Here is a 6,000-nt window from a genome sequence, read left to right as displayed (position 1 = left end):
GTTGTTTGCGGCAGGGCTCGCAGGGTCTCGGCCACACCAACATGTTGGCACGCAGGCTGCCATCTATAATTTAGCACCTACCTGGGCATGATTTACTGTGAATCACCGAGTCGTGCCAGTCTTCAAGAACCCTGACAATCTTTAGCCATCCATCAGTTTTACGAGCACATTACGCTTCAGGATACCTGGTGCCTAAAATATCTCTTCTTCAGCCTGAGACTGTGAAGAGCGTCGAGGGAGTGATATCTACACCAGGGCACATCCCCTACTGGAGCTCTGCAGTGCTAGCAGAAACACAGATGTCCATCAAGCCATTATTACCTTGTGTTATGTCTAGGTAAGCAGAGGCGTGGCTTTGACCTAAAATAATGCAGATTCTAATAACTAACAACACCCCTAGAATGTAAGCAGTAAACAACGGGTTACTACAAATTTTACGGGTTGAAGCCGCTCATGCACGTGCCAAAATTGGCGGCTGCCCTGGGCAAATGGAAAAGGTGCATTTAGTTTTCCAAATGTAAAGCATGTTGACTTAAGACGGAGCTCTTCAGTCTCAAACACCACTATGTCACTCATCGTGCAAATCCATACTCGGTCTCATCCATACTAATTCTTTCCACAATCATTTGAAGGCTGAACCTTTGTAATGTATTTCATTAAAATATCAGTGATTGACTCAATGTACCAGGTGGAGCTACCCCTTTTAACTGCATCTTTGGCAGCTACATTTTAACACCAAGGGCTGATTTCCTTTGTGCCTTTTTTGTGCAATCCCTATTAAAAAAAAAACATTGATTCAGGCATGCAATTAAATGAATCAGAAAATGACTCTTGAGATGTCACAGAAAATGTAGTATTAGGTCAGAGGTTGATATAAATATTAGAGGGGAAATATATTGTTGTAGGGCATAAACCCTGCACCACGTGTGCTGTGTGTACATCTAGCTTGATCTCAATAACCAGTTCACCCTCCATTATAGCGACATCCTCACATAATGGTTTCTACTGTATTTTACTTCAATTTGACCATGTACCAATTAGTTCCAGCTATACTCTTCTTCTGCGGAAGACGCCCATACAAGTACATTTAACAAGGTTGTACCAGACAGATCTCCGGGACATGTTCCAGCAAATACCCATAGTCTTTAACCTCTTGGCTGCTAGGCGTTTTCCCGCTGTGTGCTGGAAAGTGCCATTTTAGTGGCACCATGACGAGCTCAGCTCGTCATCAGCACACGACACCCGTGGGTGATGACGAGCTGAGCTCGTCATCAGCATCGAAAGGGTTAACCACAAATCCAATGAGACACATCTGCATTTACTTTTTATGAAATTAAAGTTTTCATGTTATAAGTAGCATATGTGTATCATTTACATTTAATTTCACTGCATTTAGCAGGCCGTGAAAAAATTCTTAACATTTTACATCTAAAACAGATTACTATGCCGAAAAGATATCTTGCTCATGTAATATAATTGTTGATTCTACTAAAAACGTAAATTGAATGACAGTATGTTTTGCAACGATTACACCCAAACACATATATATGTGTTAAATCTGGAGCACAGTTTATTTTCTATTCTATTAAACAAGTTTTACTTCAAGCATCTATAGCATAAATAGCACAATAACTAAATTACATGATATATATCATGCACGTACGATAAACAGAACATAAATATGAATGTCTTTGATCCATGTTGTCTAGCAGCACATTAGCTGTTCTGCATGGCTAATGGTAATAAAAAATAGCCCTATGATGCGGCCATGCAGGCCACATTATATCGCTTTTTTTGTATGTGAGGAGGGTCAGGACAACAAAATGAACATGGGGAGAATAAAAACTTGGCCACTGCTCAACAGCCTGTGATTCTTGGCAGATCACGTACTCTTCCCCCTGCCTACGACAATGAATGTGTTATTGTGTAATGTAACTGGTGAGCACGTATAGCGGCCTATACCTTTGGATCATGTTTGTGCTATGGAAAATTGCAAAGTGGAAAATAAAAGCAGCAGCGACGAGGGGGGTAATGGGAAAACGGGAAAAGTAGGGGAGGATCAAAAGAGATGCATGCAATGATGTGAGAAGGTGGGTGGAAGCACTAATTAGGGGGACCCAAAGTAAGCAAGATAGGACACATACTCAGGACCTGGAAATATCACACATAAGTGGATCATACTCATGAAAAGTCCTAAGTACACTGCAAATTAATTGGGAGGTTTTCTCTGCTTTCTATGACTAACTAAACTTTCTCACATTATAATGCAAGTTCACTGCATATATCATAGAGGTCTCATTTGGTCTTGGAAATGCCTGATTCCAAAATGATTGCTAGTCCAGACAAAGTTGAAACACATGTCTAGGTTTGGTAACCAGAGAGGTAGGAAGAGTGTTATTCCAACATTCAATTATATTCATAGGTGATAAATCCTGTTAGTAGTAAATTATTAACCGCATACGTTTCCTAAGCACTTTGTTCTACATAAAATGGTATTTAAACTGGTCCAGGGAGTGAACGTGACCAGGTCAACGAAACGTACCGTATGCATTCGATAAGAATGGTAGGTAGATTGGAAGCAAGTGCAGCCATCTCAAAAAATGTTACATAAGGGCATAGATGCAATTAATGCTGCGCACCCTGGAGCCAAAGACAGAAGTAACGTGGCACCCAGGCTGTGGCTAATAACAGAATGCGTCTATCATAGCCAGCATTCTAGAAACACAGCACCCTGGCACAGGGCTGGACTGGCTACCGGGCGTTTTGGAATGCAGCTGAGATGGGGGCTGATTTCGTTGATGGGGACCTGCGTGTGCTGAACGAAATTCGTTTTGCTTTGTTTATTTTAAAGCACACGCAGGTCTCCATCAACGAAATCAGCCCCCACCGCAGTGAAATCAGCCCCCAGCTCTGCAGCATGCCAAAACGCCGGCAGTGAGTCCGGCCCTGCCCTGGCCGTTGCTGAAGCAAAGGATGCGGTGCCCACAATAGCTGATGAATAACAAACACAGCACCCAGAGCAGCCTCTGAGTTAGAAACCCAGTACATGGGGAGCCACTGACTAAAGTAATGTAGCACTCGGGCAGACATACAGCCCTGGCAGGAGGAGGCAAGCAGCGATGAGGGAAGGGGTGGGGTACGGGTGAAAGCATCACAGTGAGAGGGGTTTGGGGGATGGGCAAACAACCCCAGGATATTCTCACTGTGAAGTCAGAGAATGAAAAATAAAGAGATACTCTCGTAAAACACCATCTGATATTTGTTTTTAAATGCACAAATAATGTGATGAGATAAGAACAAGTTTGCAGGAGTTTATGGAAGCTCTGCCCTCTGCATCCACCACTACTCAATTCACAATTCTCAGCTATACCTACTTGGCATCTACTCTCTGATTTGCGTATGATGAGGGCCTAGTAGTTCTCTTGTACACAGAGTGTGCCATGTTGAGAATTGATTTGATTGCATTCCTATATTCATGCTCTATTGACGCTGCTGCAGCGGAGATATTGCACCGTTAAATGTTTGAAAATTCTACAAACAAAGTTTGTTTTTCAAAAAATCATATCAAATGGGGGAAACCCATATTTCTAGACTTTTGAAGCATACCTAAGAACCTCCAGTTATGAATATAACTTTAGTTCTCACATAGGCCACTGACTCCTTATTCACTTCATTTAAGAAAATCCTCTATTATTTTATTACAACATTAAAGATGGTGTGGCCAATAAAAACATAGGTTTGATATTAGCTTGCTATGTCCACCATGGCTTAATTAGAGACACTACTTGAACGATACATATTTGTGCTCGTCTGATGATAAAATGTTTAGGCTATTTACCAGTTAAAATTTTACATTTTTGTAAGAGATATCTAATTTTAAACAATAGAACCAGATCTCTAAGACATTAAATATGAAAATTACTGAGTAGAAACAATCTAATTCACTGTACTAAACTAACCATGTAGTACAAAATAGTAAGGCACTAAAAGGTTTGAGAAAATATAAAACATAATATATCTCTCTTTGCTTAAAAGATATCACACAGCTAACAAAGATGAGTTTTGCATCTGACATAGATAAAAGGATAAAAATAAATAAATGATGAAGACTTGCAACCATAGGCATCATAATCCGACTGTGACATGAAATACAAATGGATGAGCTCTTCACCTAATCTTAACTCAACAAATGTGATCTGCAATATTTTCTTTTGAAAATAGCAAATTATCTCCATGTCTAGAACAATGTAGGGCAAACATCCTTTCTGTAGTATAGTTTGCACAAACATGTATTCACTGTCAATATTGTAATACCCTTACTAGTAGCATACATTACCACTGCTGTTGATGATATATATTTTCTTACCTTTTGAGGTTTGTTCTTGCATTCCGGTTTCTGTTTATTAAGTTTGTGCCGAATGAGTAGATGTTGGTCTGTACGGCAGTCATAGCTCCCTTGCTCTGAATCATCTGTATATGTGTCTTTCACAGGGTCTGTAAACGAAAATAGACAATGTTTAAAAAATCGCAGAGGTAGTTAAGAGGAGTGGAAGCCCAATCCAGGAACCAACCACAATCCTTGTCAAGGTCAACCACAAAAGTCAATAAAGTAACCACTACTTAACCCTTTGTTGGCTTGGCTCACTGCACCAGGATTAGCTTAAAGGCAATTTGTAAAGTATTTATACAGCACAACAACAGTAATGAAGGATAACTCAACACATGACACGTCCTCAAACCAACTAAGAAAAATAGAGTAAATATTAATGAATTAAATGATACCAAAACAACAAAAGTTCAATCAGAAGTGCCGGAGACAACACATTCTAGGGTTTTAGTGGAAATAGCATCAAGAAGCGGATAGGAGCACTACTTGCAGTTATCTGATTGTGCTAGAACAGGGGACAATCACAAGCTCAGCCCGACCACAATGGAGCACGGGTCAGCTACAGGTACCAGGTTAGTCCTGCGGAAGAGTTGCCCTCTCAAGTCTGGTTGAAGGCTGCCGTTCATGTGGGCAATGGCAGGCCCGGGTGGCAAGTCAAGCTTTTTGCACAGTCTGTGCAATAGTGTGAAGAGCTGGCTGTCACTGGTTTCTCACACAGAAGGTTGATGTTGATGTTGATGCAAAGTGTCAGGTCTTCCGTTGCAGGTCATCATGGATGGTCGCTGTCGGCACAAAGTGCATGTTCTGCTGGAGCCTCCCAATAGCAGTTTTGATTCTCAGTGCAACATGGTCACTTCACAGTGTTGAGGAGTCCAAATTTCAGTACTACCTTTTCTTCAGGAGGAGCTCTTACTGATTCCAGTCAAGGGTCCAGAAACTTGGGTGCACCTGTTGGGGATCAGGGTTCACTCCATCATAGAACAGCAGCAGGTCTAGGCAGGTCTAGTTGGTGTTAGTCATCTGTGCAGTTGTAGGGAGGGCTCTGGAAGCTTGTTGTGTCCCTGTAGCTCACACAGGAGGTTGCCTAACTGACCCTTGGAGTCACTTTGGATGCCTTGGATCGAGGCATGCAGATACCATCTTCCTTCTATACACATGCAGTTACCCAACAGTTACCAGAGTTTGTTGAAATTCACAATCTTATTCAACCAACCAAATCTGGGTTCGGGGAACACCATACCACGGAGATGGCTCTGCTTGAAACCACTGATTCCATCATGCTGACTTTGGACCAGGGCTAGAAGGCCGACTTAATTTTGTTAGATCTATGGGCAACGTTCAATACCATTTCTCACAATATTCTGCTTCAACACTTGGCTGACATTGGTGCAGGCGGTTCTACCTTGCAGTGGCTTGAATCTTTTTCGAACGGTAGAAAAGTCAGTCTGGATGAAACCTTACTTCCCACAAGCTAAGCCTCTCAAGTGTGGAGTTCCCATGGACCAACATTAAGCCCTACATTATTTGATGTTTACATGTCTCCGCTTACCAACCTAGTTGAGTCATTTCGTATTAAAAACATTTACCACGCTGAGGATACCCAGCTTCTCTTA

Source organism: Lissotriton vulgaris, unplaced genomic scaffold (assembly GCF_964263255.1).
Source record: "Lissotriton vulgaris unplaced genomic scaffold, aLisVul1.2 SCAFFOLD_405, whole genome shotgun sequence".
In the NCBI taxonomy this organism is placed as follows: domain Eukaryota; kingdom Metazoa; phylum Chordata; class Amphibia; order Caudata; family Salamandridae; genus Lissotriton; species Lissotriton vulgaris.
The sequence above is the reverse complement of the archived record's forward strand: the minus strand, read 5'-3'. Positions refer to the sequence as shown.